The sequence below is a fragment of the Fukomys damarensis genome, unplaced genomic scaffold (genome assembly GCF_012274545.1).
Source record: "Fukomys damarensis isolate Sample0158 unplaced genomic scaffold, DMR_v1.0_HiC HiC_scaffold_30, whole genome shotgun sequence".
NCBI classification, from domain to species: domain Eukaryota; kingdom Metazoa; phylum Chordata; class Mammalia; order Rodentia; family Bathyergidae; genus Fukomys; species Fukomys damarensis.
In genome coordinates this window covers 50689287-50703633 of record NW_022900942.1, presented here as the reverse complement: position 1 = coordinate 50703633, position 14347 = coordinate 50689287, and the positions used below count along the sequence as shown (strand labels likewise).

Below are 14347 nucleotides of genomic sequence, written 5' to 3'. Positions count from 1 at the left end.
ATAAACAGAAAAAAGAATACTCATGAAACTCAGACACATAAACACACATATAAACAACTGTTAGTTCAGTTTCTATTTTAGTTATCCATTTTCTCCTGTATGTATCAATTATAACACTAATCTAATGTATTCGTTATACATTGATGTACCTTAATTTATTTTGAGCAATTCCTTACTGTTAGACAGATGGGGTTTTCCAATGTTTCACCATTTTAAGTAGCACTGCAACGAACATTTTGCCAGCTCAGTAATTTCCACAGGATAAAGGTATCAAAAGTAGAACTGCACAGACAAAGATACAGATGTGGAAGGTATAATACGTAATGTCCTCTGCATTTAATCAATTATATTCACTTATACCTCTATCACTTTATGCAATTATCTGTCTTGCTATACCCATGCTGAAGAAGTTAATTTCATGTTTACCAACTTGAAAGGTAAAGCCTGCATCTTGAATTTATTTATTCATGTTTTAGACTAAATATCTTTAATTATTTGTACACTGTACTGACTTTTTGGTATTTACCTGAATATTTAGATCTCTTCTAATTGGTTACTTTTTACATCAGGGAAATGTCATTTATACTATATGCTTTTAAATTTGTTTCCTCAAATACTTTCTTGTAGTCAATGGAGTCAGTATTTTCAGAATTTTCCTTTGTGATTTCACTGTTAGGTGCTATGCTTCTAGCAGAGGTGATCTAGAGAAGCCCTGTGAGCCAGGGGCGATTTTACCTCCAAGATACAAGTGGCAGTGTCCGGAGACATATTTGATTGGCACAGCTAAGAGAGCTGCAGTTTGTGATTCCTGGAGAGAGGCCAGGGCTGTTGCTAAATATGCACAATATATAGCCCCCAGAGCAGAGATTATGCAGTCCAAAATTTCATTAGTGCTGAAGCTGAGAACACTCATACAATTACCAATATTTCTTTTTGTTCTTTGAGGGTCTCATGTATTCACTTTCAAGTTTATTTAATGAATTTTCTTGGGTGCATAACTTAAAGTAGGGATCTAATTTTTTTTTTTTCCCTCATTGAGTTTTGTTGTTTTTTTTAGGTACAGTACAGTTTTACAGTACAGTTACATTCTTCATTGGGATCTTGTACCTTTACATGACAGGTCTTGGTTCTCATTTTTTCCCCTTATCCCTGCCCTCCCTTCACCTCCTTCTCCCTTCCCTATTTACAAAAGATCTAATTTTATTTTTATTTTATTTTTTTTAATTTTATTGAGTTTATTGGTACATTTTAGGGATACAGTACAGTTACATTCATTGTTGGGATCATGTACCTTTACATGGCAAGTCTTGATTCTCATTTTTTCCCCTTACCTCTGCCCTCCCTTCACCCCCTCCTCCCCTCCCCATCTACAAACACTTTATTTTCATCTTTTCATTCTCTCACATTTTTTTCTTTTCCCTTTTTGTTCTTCCCCTACGCATCACACCTTCCCTACACCTTTAGCGCCTTTCTTCATCTAATTTTATTTTTAAAGTTAGCCATCTATCAAACTTCTTAACTATCTCTTTATCATTGACTTGAAGACCCACTTTTAATGTGTGCTAAATTCATACAACACATACATTTAAATGTTTACATTATTACTTATATCTACTTGGAGGTCACTTATCTAGCGACCTATTTTCCTATACTGTTTATTTTTTGTTTTGTCTTTTGAGACAGGGTCTCACTATGTAGTTGAGACTGACCTGAAACTCACTTTGTAGCCCAGGCTGGTCTCAAACTCACAGCGATCTTCCTGCCTCAGCCTCCCGAGTGCTGGGATTACAGGCATGTGCCACCATGCCCGGCCTTCCTATACTGTTTAAATTTCCATATTTTTATTATAAATGTTCATATCTGATAACAAAAGCTTATTTGTGGTTATTCTGACTGAAAGTTATTTTTGGATGACAAGAACAAGAGAAGGCAAAATCAGATGATAAACTGACAGAAAATATTTGCAAAATATATCATGGATAAAGAGGTCCATGCCCTTTATGTACAAGAAACTAAAAACAAGGACCAAAAAGTGCTGCAATGAAAATTGGTACAAAACTTTAACGTTAATTCGTTAAAGATGTACAATGGCTTTCAAACCTATGAAAAGATTTTTAACTTTTCTCTTAATAAGAAAAATGCAAATTAAAATTATGCCATGATACCACTTTTCATCTACCATTCTGATAAGCCTGACCATTCACCCAGGTGGTGAGACTGTGGGGTAACAGGAACTCCTGTCCTGGGCTGGTAAGAAAGCAACATGACAAATCCCTGTATGGGGAACTTGGCAGTAACTACCGACTACCTAGACATTCATCCCTCTGCCCAGCAATCCTACTTCTAGGAATTAATCTTGAAGACAACCTGCCAGCAACATAAAAATAAAAAACATACACATATGGGGTTATTCATAAAAGCATTATTTGTATTTGCAAAAATGCTGGCATTGATCCAAGTGCCCAAACGTAGGTGACTAACTGAATAAACTAAGGCATACCCCATGTAATGGTACCACACAAAACAGAATAAAGACAATGACTCCAATGAACCCAATGAATAATATGAAGTGGCTTATAGGACATATTAAGTGGAAAAAAAGCAAAATGCAAAAAAGGCTTATTTATTACGTTTTTTTTTGAACAAAAGAGAAAATTGGTATATATATATATATTCTTATTTTTATAAAACAAAGCACAAGAAACAGAAACCATAAAACAGTGAAAGGAGGTGCTCTGGTAGGAAGCAGCCAGGAAGGACAGGGAGAAAGTGAGGCCTCTCCAAGTACACCTTGCTACAGAGCTGTGACTGTTAGGATGCATGTCAATGTTCTACATATTCAAAAATGAACAAGAATTAAAAAACTGCAGCTGGAAATGTGAATCCAACTGTATTTCAAATAAAATAAAATAACCACTTGGAGAACAGAGACAGAGAAACAACGCAGTACATCTGGAATGCTGTTTTTGATTCTGTGCTGCCAATCTACAAGACTGCCTTTGACTATATAATGCTGGCAAAAAGACCAATAAACACTGCAGTCCTTTTAGTAAATTTATTTTTTAGGGATATGGGTAGAATAATTGTGAGTCAACTTTATGCACAGTACAGGACTAAATGAGCAAATGTGTTGATGTTTTTTGAAAGTCACAGACTTCACTGTGGAAGGAGTGACAAATATGGAATAGGAAAGGCAAGAAAGAACCCCTCGAGGGCTAGTTTGGAACTGGACTATTGGTATTAACTTGAAATTTTCAGAAACTACACACACATACGCAATTCAACATACACACATCGTAGCGCTTTTCTTTTGAGGAAACTAGAAGCTAAACCTCCTATTGTCCCAAACCATTCCTCACTGAAAGAAACCAAGGCACCCTGAGGAAATGACTGACTCCAACAGTAACGCAGGAGAGGTACAAGACAAGTTTGTTAACACTTTTTTGTGCCAGAAAGTAAAGTGCTTGTGAGACGATGAGATATGTAAAAGGGACAAAGGAGTCAGCCTCGATTGGCTCTCATTGCCAAAATCTGGGAAAGTTTGAGCATCACAATAAATACACCATGGGAATTATAATCTACCAAATAAAATAGGAATGTCTATATCTGATAGCAAAACAGATGAATAATTGAAAATATTAATGAAGAAAAAAAGCCAACAAATGCACAGAGTAGGGGGATTAGACAATAAAAATTTGCAACTATCACAGTAAGGATTGATTTGCACAAATACCACGAATGAGTACTAAGTCTATAGAACCTTAATTAAGACACAAATTATGTACATGATCTTCCTCCAGAATGCTTATTAACTATAAGGAGGACAAAGTAAACTACTACATACTAAAGAAAGTATGCTGAGGATTTAGCTCAGTGGTTCTGGTGCCTGCTTCACAAGCATGAGGACCAGAGCTTGATCCCCAGTACAAAAAAAAAAAAAAAAAAGTAGACAGAACCTGGGTGACCAAATCCAGTCCCATCAAAGAGAGGTACAATGTCAACACCATGTGCCCAAGATGCCCGTGACTCATAATGTTTTCATTCCAGGCAAAACTATTATTAGAGGAGCAGTTTTTTTTTTTTTGTTAGTTTGAGAATTGAATTCAAGGTCTTTGCACTGAGCTACATTTCTATCCCATCTAACAACTAAAAAAATTTTTGAATGCACGCCTATGTTTATAGCGGCACAGTTTATAATAGCTAAAACTTGGAAACCGCCCTTTTGCCCATCAGTTGGAAACTGGATAAAGAAGATGTGGTTTTTCTATAAAATGGAATACTACTCAGCCATAAAGAATGAGACATTAGAGTAAGTCATAGGAAAATGGATACATACTGAGGATATACTCCTAAGTGAAACAAATAAGTCACACGTGTAAATACGGAATAGTTTCTCTGGTGTGAACAAACTATAATAGTACACAAGATCCTAATGAGGGAATTGACCATGTGAAATAGGAAGAAAAGGGTTAAAGGTGTATGGAAAGTGGGAAGGATAGGGGGAGGGAATAAGGGAAAAGAAAAAATATGAGAAAATGAAACCATGGAAATAAAGTGTTTGTAAATGGGGAGGGGAGTAGGGGGTGAAGGGAGGGCAGGGACGGGGGGAAAATGAGGATCAAAACCTGTCATGTAAAGGTACAGGATCCCAATAATGAATGCAACTGTACTGTATACCTAAAATGTACCAATAAACAATGAGGAAAGAAAACTAAATGGTAATAACCATGAAAAAAATAAAAAAATTTTGAGATAAGCTCTCACTAAATTGTTCAGGCTGGACTGGAATTTGCAATCCTCCTGTCTCAACCTCCTAGATTGCTGGGATTACAGGTGTGCACTCGGCTAACATGTATTTTTAATAAAACATCTATTCTGTGAAACAGAAGGAAAGGCTGAAGTATTGTTTCAGATTAAAGTGAAGTAAAGAGAAATGAAAAGCAAGTGCAATAAAGTATCCTCTTGGGACAACTGGCAAATCTGAAACGAAGACTGTAAATAGAAGTTGCCTCCACTGTTAACTTTCCTGAACATATTGTGTTTACTTAAGAAAATATACTTATTCTTAAGTCAAATACACTGACACATTAAGGGATGAAGGGCATAATGCATGCAACTCATTCAGAAAAGATGTTACACTACACATCTGTATAACGTGTAAGTGTGAGTGTGTGTGTAGGTGGGGGATGATGAACCAATATGGCCAAATGGCAAAAGCTGGTGAATATGGCTGAATTGTTTAGAGAATCTGCACATTATTGCTGCAGTAATCCTTTTTTTTTTGGTACCAGGGATTGAACTCAGGACCTTGCCCTTGCAAGGCATGCATTGGCACCACTGAGCTAAATCCCCAAACCCTTGCAGTGATTTTTTAAGACTAAAATTAGTTAAGGAAAAAAAAAAAAAAAGAAAAAAAAAAGACATCGAAAGTTTCAGATATTTTGCCTGGTTAATCTTCTAGATTATCTTTAGAATAATTTTTGTCTGTGGTTTATGTTGAAAAGTTCTTTGAAGTGAATTAAATCTATATGCTGTTTTGGTAGGAAGTGACATCATTGTAATAGTATCTTCAAATAGCCACATGACAATTTTCATATTTTTATTTCCTCTATTAGTATACACTAACAATCCCTCAATATTACTATTCATTCACAATTACTGAATTATGTTTTGTTATTTTATATGTCCAGTGCCTTACAGTAATAAGCTTTCTTACTACATTCTTTTGGTATTCCTAGGAGATTATATCGTACACAAATGATAAACAATTTTTCTTCAACTGTTCAATTTTCATACCTTTTCTACCACAACAGAATGGTGTTGGTGGTCAAAGTACTTTTATGTTTCAAATTTTAAGATGAATATCATCAATATTTTAATATAAAACTGTGAGAAATATTTTGATTTGAGAGATAATTTATCATTATCAGTAATGTGTCTTCCGATTCTAGTTTTCTAAAAGTTTTTAAGTGGAAAAACTATTAAAATATTTAATCAAATGTTTTAGTATTTTAAATCTTGACATACTGTTTTTATGTTATAATGGCAGACTCCCATATAGGGGTCTAGTTTTATTATGCTATCTTTAGCAGATATGGGTATCAGGCTTTTGTTGAACCTGAGATGGAACTTTTGCTTCTTTGTTAATAAAGTATCTGGGTAAAGTGACCCATGATATTCATACCAGTTATGTGTTTAGAAAACTAGAACACTTTGTAAATAATTTCTTATCCACTATTTACTCTTATACACTATTTGTGTATAACCTTAATCTCTGGAAGAAGCAATATGTCAATCAACAGTACTGTAAAAAACGAACAGGTCTGTTGTTGGCAGAGTGAAGTGATAGTCTCTGTAGGAGTTACTTTAAGTACAGAAATGGTAGCACGGTATCATTTTAATGGCAATTCACAGCTGCTACAGTTTAAAGTCCATTTTAGGTGATTCGAAAAGCTAGCACCTGCCCATATAGTACATGACATAAGATAGACGCTCAATAAATGGAAGTCGTGAATGCTGTTTTTATTAACTATAAGAATTTTACTTCTTATATTTATTTCACATTGCATTTCATCTCTCTCTATTTTCTTTCTTTCTTTCTTTTTTTTGGTACTGGGGATCGATGTCAGGACCTTGCACTTACAAGGAAGGTGGCAGAACCACTGAGCTAAATCCCCGGCCCTCTCTGTATTTTCTTGTTACTAAACTTTCATCCACTGATGTTTTCAAGTCCACATTGCTATTTCTAAGCATCATCCTCTCTCTGTACTAAAGACTAGCTCAAATTTTTACTCAGTGTTATCCCAGAGTAAAAGTTAATCTCTGAATGGAGCCTGAAATATCATTACAGATATATTCCAGAGGAAGTGAGCATATGGAAATGATTCAAAATATACCAGTTTAGAATAGACTATTCTGCAAAACTCTCAGCTGTCATGCTCTGTTTCCTTTTTATCAGAACTTTGTGAAAACCTTGATGGTTCACCCACTTGGATAAGGATGGAGGCAGGGATGTCGAGAGAAGCAATGCTCATGCGATGTCACACACACACACACACACACACACACACACGCGCGCGCGCGCACTCACAGCACACTATTTCCACTCGGGATGCAGGGACCCAGTAGTGTTTCCTAAACATGAAGGAGTAACATAGTATCTCTATCTCATAATTAATACTGTATTTTTCCCTAATTTACCTTTAAGAATGTACACTATCCAGAATGAAGAAATAATAGGACTGCTGAAGTACCGCACATCAAATGAACTGAAAGAGAATGTCAGCCAGCTTGTGAGACATGAAGCAGACAGTATATGCACGGATTAAACAGATCAAAGTTTCCCTTACTAAATGTCAGTATCTGGGCACATTCAACAGTTTTGCCTACATTTTTGTGTCTGTGTGTACTTAGTAATTTACTCCTACTCCCATATATAAAAATGCTAACATGTTAGTACAATCTGTAATTCTATGCTTTCAACTCTGATGTCATCATTAATGTTAGCAATTAGCCCTGCATAAATGATGAGACCAACACACAGAATAACTCTGTGGTTCCTGTCAGTGACAGATGAAGAATCTCATATATAAATGCTCTTCCTTTGGCACTTGAGCCAGTCTCCTTAGGTTTCTACAGATGTGATTTATTTGCATAATTTCTTTCCTTTATTTTTTTAATAGTGAAAGAAACAATGTGCTCTGTCTAAGTGCTTTGGTATGTGTGCCTGGTTAACATTTCCAGTTTCAATGTTTCCTCAGAGGAAGTAATTCAAAGTGTGTTATCTAAACAACTCTAATAGGTCTAATCCAGGAAATGATCAGGGTTTTACTGTTCATAATTCCCCTCAGAATTACTAGCCCATAGTCAAAAATATTTTAAAATACCAAAGTAAAATTCTGTATGAATACACATGTACACACACATCCACACACACATGTGTACACTGATGGTGCTGGTAACAGGCAATCTGTTCTCTAATGACCAAATAATGCAGCAGAGTTTATTAAAATTCCAACTGTTAAGTAACAATCAGAATCGATCTGATACATAGACTAAATAGACAATAGTTGATTAATATTATAACACATCCTGCTAAATTCAATTTTTATGATTCTTCCCATTGGGGAAATGGCAGAAAATAAAGTACTTTAAGAGTTAAGATAATGTCAAGGAGGGGCGGGTAACATTAGTTTATAACAAGAAATAGGGCAAGGATGACAAACACAACAGCAGTGATTTAATTTGTGACAGCAAGCAGACAGCTTCCCAACTGGTAGTTTTTCAGGGGTGGTCTCACAGCCTAGGTGACAAAAAAACCAAACAAACAAAAAACAAAAAACTGAGCCATCTTCAAAGACTAAAGTAATTGGCCACACAATTTTACCCAATTTATCATCCTGAATGAATCCTGAAGATAAATCACATCTGATTCATCCTAAGGAAAACATGTAACTTAAAATGTGAAAAATAAAAATTGACATGTAAAATTCATTTCATCTTTGTCTTAAAAATTCCTTTGTAGATCTGAGAAGAATTCAGGTTGCAATGCTGTCTATAATTTCTGACTCTGTGGAACACAGCCAAGAACAAGACATTGAACTAAAAGGGCTCTGAGTGGCCACAAGGAAGGAAAGTTGCTGATGGAAGGGCTGAGTGGTGCTTAATTTGGCATACTTGCTCCTGTGTAAGCAAAACTTATCAAATGTGATTACCAGAAGTAGAAACAAAGGCTAGGAAGGGGGCCGCTAAGGCAGGTATTCTAAATGACATGAGAGGCAACAAAGAAGAACAAAAATTTAAATGAGGCCAGAAAATACCACATTTATTAAGGGACGAGATCTCTCCATACACAGGCAAAAGTCACACGTATTATAAGAGGTGCAGAGAACTTCAAACAATTATAGAACAGGAAGTTTAAAGTTTGTTCAAGACTCTTTTGAAATGGCAGAGAAGTATAATGTGTAATAGGGAACTAAAAGGTAAATTATAGTTACTTTGGCAAGAATTTTGTTAAAATTCACAGCCATCTTAAAAGCAACCTGTCTAGAATTATTTGTGCTCCAAAGGTTCTAAAGAAAATGCCGGAACAAATCATTCCATGTCCGTTTTGAAAAAAAATCACAGGACAAGTTGTCTATGTGACATTATTATAAACTTAAAACACAAGGAGGAGATTTTTTTTCCTGAATTATCAAGTCTGAAGCTAGGAGTGATATTTTTAGGTAAGAATGGTGGCTATGACTAAATTATATTCTGAAAACAAAACAAAAAATACAACAAAAAATCCTTAAAAATATGGTTTCAGGGCCACTATTTCATATTACTTGATAGGACAACCACAGGATGAACTATATGCAGAATAGTGTTTAACAATAAGCTATTTTTACATTTTAAAAGACAAACATGACCAGAAAGATGGCAGAGCATAATTACAAAAGTAAAATAACAAACAACCCCAGACCTCTCTGTTAATGTATTTTCAAGGTTTTGTCTGTAGTTCTGTTAAAATGAATAAAGAAAGCAACATGACATATGTTTAATTTAACTATTTTATCTATGGAAATAAGATACAGTGTAACTGGTTGGAAGAGGGAGAGGTCTTTATTTCCTCAGCACTTTTTCAGACTTTAAGAAGGGTAACTATTATGTTAAGATAAAAGGCACAGATGGCCTCAAATCTACTACTTGTGAAAAACCTGGCTGATATTCAGTAACTTGGAACTCTTGGAAGAAATTCAAAGTTCAGCATCAAGTTGTACTAATCAAATTAAACTTTAGAACTTTCTTATTTATTTATCTTTGCATTTTAGCCCCTTCAGTCTGTCTTTAACACAACTTCAAGCAATAACACTAGTCTCACTTCTTTATTAGTACTAGATAATATGTATTTTAAAAATCCTGGGTTAATACCTTACAGTGGTAGTTCTGAAGGAGTTCATTTTGACCTATGATATCTAATTAGAAACTATATTGATATTCATAGAAAACATGAAGATAACTTGTAGAATAATTTTTTAAATACTGACATCATACTCTGCTACGAATAAAATACAACAAGCTGCGTGGATAACATTCACAAAGACTGCCAAATCCTTTGTGTCAGACTATATGTGTTTTAGGGATATAAAAGACTAAAGGAATTTGGCTATGTATTATACAATATGCAGTAATTATTGAATATGCTCATTTGGATTTTTAAAAAAGAAAATGAATTTAGTGCAGAAGCTATATTGTCAGGGTGAAAGTATATTCTGATCATAATCTTGAGTTTTATCCCAACTCCATAAATAGAAGGTTACAGCCCAGAGAGGCGACTGGATTGAACTAGGAGCCTGGCTTGCTAACCAGTTTCTTAGTTTTCACTTATTAAAAGCAATAGGACTACAAGATGTCTAAAGGCCTTTACAGACGTAAAATTTGGTGATTAAAAACTCAAAGTCTGTAAACTTCCTAGTCCTGTTAAATCATTTGTAGTATTTCCATCATTTTATTCTTGGTCACATTTCTCAGTATAAAAAAGCTATCACATAAGTCCTATGAATCTCATGGTTTTTTTTGTCTATAAAAAAGCTACTCTGGTAAATATACACAATGGTATACTACTCTACATTTTAAAAAAGCTTTAAATTATCACTTGTGACGATACAGCTAAAACTGGAAGACACTGTGCTAAGCAAACTAAGGCTCAGAAAAAAATACTTGCATGTTCTCACTTACAGGTGGAAGATAAAAGAACCAAATGCATCGAAGCTGGCAGAGAGGGTGGCCATGGCGTTGGGGAGGATTGGAGGAGATGTTAGAGGACTGGAGATCTTGGTCAAAGAATACAATGCTTCAGTTAGAAGGAACAAGTTAAGTATTTGAAATGGTAGATACGTTAAACTCGATTCAATCATTCTACATTATACGCATGTACAACAGCACCACTTTATACTTCACAAATATATACAATTATACAAAAAAGGGCACCCGGGAAATCTTTCTCTCCACACTACAGCAACTCTGTTGCTAGGCAATGACACTCCTGCCTAGCAGGTGCCAGAGTCAGTGTTGAGGAGATGGTGCGTAGACACAGCATGCGAAGGCTCTGAGGAGGCCGGGATGCGCAGAGGCAGTGACTCCTCCACGTCTGACTGGACCCACTCACCTCCCTGAGTGGGTCATTTTCTGTGGCTAAGACAGCGCAAACCTGTTATTTTACCTCTGGGGAAACCTGTGCTGGAGCAGCTCAAAGTGTGGCCCTAAAGTAGCAGCATTATAGCGTCCACATTAGGGTGTCTGTGCTCCCTCAGACTCGAGGGCTGTAATCTTAACGTAGATGCTCTGGGGCTGCAGCAGTGAAGATGGGGTGCCTGGGACCTAGTGCCAAGTCAAGGCTGCCCTTTCCCTTTTCTCTACCACTTTTGTAGTAAGGATGAACTGACATTAAAACATAATTGGCTAGTTACTATTCCAATAGAAAATACACGTGTGGTAAAATTTCTCATTATTGGGCTGAGCTTGAAAGGCTGGAGACATTTAAAATAATTCACTAGCTGCTAGTATAACATCTCCAAAAATCATATGAAGTGAAGGGGTATTTTGAAACAATAATTAAAAGCAGCTTCTATGTAATGAGTTCTTAATATTAATATATGGGTGTAAAGTATTAAAGGGTAAGTGAAATAATCGGCGGTAGGAATTTTTAAAAACATAGAACATTTTAGTATGATTTCATGTTCTGAATCAAGAACTGGGAAACTTTTTTTACAGGGCTAGTAATAATTTTAGGCTCTGGGGGTCCATATGGTGTCTGCTACGACTCAGTTACTCTGTTGGTGTGAAAGCAGCCACAGACAATACATAAACAAATGGATGTGGCTGTAGTCCAATACAACTTTATTTTCAGAAGAAGTGGCCAGTCCACAGGCCATACTTCGCCAACTTCCAAACGAGATACTTGGAAAGGACTACAGTCCATTACTTCACTGAATTCCACAGCAAACCTATGAGTGCATCCCTAGCACTTTGCAGGTGAAGATCCCATGGGCTCAAAGGGTCACGTGACTTGTCCACTGTCACAGCTGGGGACTGAGCCAATAAACAATCAGATTGGTCCTTGGATCTTGTTTAAAGAAGGTTAAATGTCCTGAAATTGTAGGTGTGGCTGTCTCCTTATTAAAAGGCAGGGCAATAAGCCTTCACTTGGGATGGCCAACTCAGAAGTAGGATAGCTTCTGACTCAGGAAGTGAACATGAGACTAGAGGTGGTTGATGAAAAAAGTGAAAGATAAGAGAGAAAATGCTCACTACAATTAAAGTAAATATGCAAGAAAGCAAACAAACAAAAAACAAAATTTTTGCCATGGAAACCAAAACCAGATGAACAAAGAAAAAAGGGTGAGGGAGACAAAGGCAGGTGACTGCTGCTCCAAAAACATGGGATCCTTCAGCTTTGCGGAGACTGGAGGAAATGCACAGGAATGATTTTCAGGAGGTTACCTGCCCACACACCCTTCATTTTCTTGACCATCTCACCTCCCATTTGCAATTTTTGTTTGAGGCCACACGTCTTGTATTCCACCTCCTCACTCAGTGAGGTTCTATGGTTTAGCACTATCCGGCACTAGAGAGCACACTTCATTAACACCTTGGCTGATCTAGGTTACAATCCCCAGGAGAACCTCAAATCTGGTTAACCCAAGCTCTCTGTCTCCTCTGTAACCAGCACCCACGCAGCCACAGATGGCTGGAAGAAACAAGGTGGTGATGAAAAATCTTGCCTGAATTTTATTCTGATGGAAGTCTAGGTTGACCATACTACTGCACTGCTTCTGTTAACTTAATTTTTAGGTTTTTGAGCTAATTATTTCCTTCTGTCATGGCTACCGATGACCTCCATTTTCCTAAATGTAATGACAGCTGTAAGTCCTTTTATCAGTTTTTAAGTAGCATTTGACACAGTTGCTTATTCTTCCTTGAAAATCAGCTTCTGGGACACCACATGCTCTTAGTTATACCACTTCACTGTGGCCTCCTTTTCTAGACCCTTAAGTTTTGGGATATTTCAGGGTTCAGTTCTTCACTTTCTCTCTATCTGCTCATCTCAAGGTTTTTCAACCTTGGCACTACTGACATTTTGGGGTGGGCAATTCTATGTTGTGAGGACCTTTCCTGTGTATAGAAGGCTCAGGAGCATCCCTAGCCTCTAGATGCCAAGAATATCCTCCACCCGATAGTCACAACAATCAAAACTGTACCAGAGACTGAGTGCAACTGGAAGGACAAAACTGCCTTTGGCTGACTTTGGTTGGCTCTACATGTCTTCCCGAAGGTGAAAAGTTCCAGATGTACATGTCAAGCCCAGAGCTTTCTCCAAGTACCAGACCAGTGATTGTGTTATCTCTTCTTTGAGGTGGTATTAGCACTTGTTTATTTACTTACCGTGTGCCTCTACTAGTCACACAAATGCAGGTAGGGATTCGCTATTCACTGTGTACTCCCAGGGCCTAGAATGTGCTGGGCAGAGAGCAGAAGCTCAAAATATACTGGCTCTTTAAGAAATTGAACACTGAGTGCATATGAACTCATGCCACATGGTTAATCAGGATGGGTCAATCAGGCAAATTATTTTAAACATAGCAAGGCATCTTTAAAAGACAAATTTTCTATGTTTAAAAATATTTATATTTTTCAATATTTAAAAATAAATGAGTAAAAAACAGTAATACTGCCCATTGCATTTGTTTAGTTATAATTTTGCTATAATCTTGGACAAAACACAGAACTAAACTTCCCAGTTTTCTTCAATACTGTATTTCAAATGCTTTTTCTTGGTATTAGGTACCAAACTTGGGACCTTGCGCTTGAAAGGCAGGTGGCGGAATCACTGAGCTAAATCCCCGGCTTACTTCAAATTCTTTTTATATTTATTTCAGTTTGGAGAGGAATATACACACACAAATACTTACTGGAAATCTTTTGCAGTAGTCTTTTGACTATGATGAGGCCAGGCTATCAATTCTTAACTGAGAGCAATTTCTTCAGTAGTGTAGCCTACTGATCTAAGCTATGCTGTTCCTCAAGTGAAAGCTAGAGGGTGAAATTTTTAAAGAGGTTTGAATAGAAAAAGCTGCTCCCTGGATAACAGCTTCATCTGTGAACAGTTACTACTGTTTTTTTTTAAACTTTCCTCTGGGAGAGTAATAACCAAACTATTTCTTTCTCTCCACTGTACCTTAGTTCTCAATACATTATAATCACATATATATGTATATGTATGTATGTATGTATGTATATATATATATACATACTTTTTTTGTGCCGGGAATCAAACTAACGCAGGCCCTTGTGCTTACAAGGCAGG

The 14347-nt window shown here is 36.5% G+C and overlaps 1 protein-coding gene and 1 long non-coding RNA gene across 2 annotated transcripts in view; one reads left to right on the top strand and one right to left on the bottom strand.

Moving 5' to 3' along the window:
- The window catches only part of Garem1 (GRB2 associated regulator of MAPK1 subtype 1), a 171281-nt gene that overhangs the window by 20903 nt on the left and 136031 nt on the right, over positions 1-14347 (bottom strand). The window lies entirely within an intron of this gene.
- LOC117283735 lies at positions 7096-11298 on the top strand. The gene is made up of 3 exons (XR_004514770.1): positions 7096-7354; positions 8525-8686; positions 10722-11298. It is a non-coding gene; the product is annotated as an uncharacterized LOC117283735 (long non-coding RNA).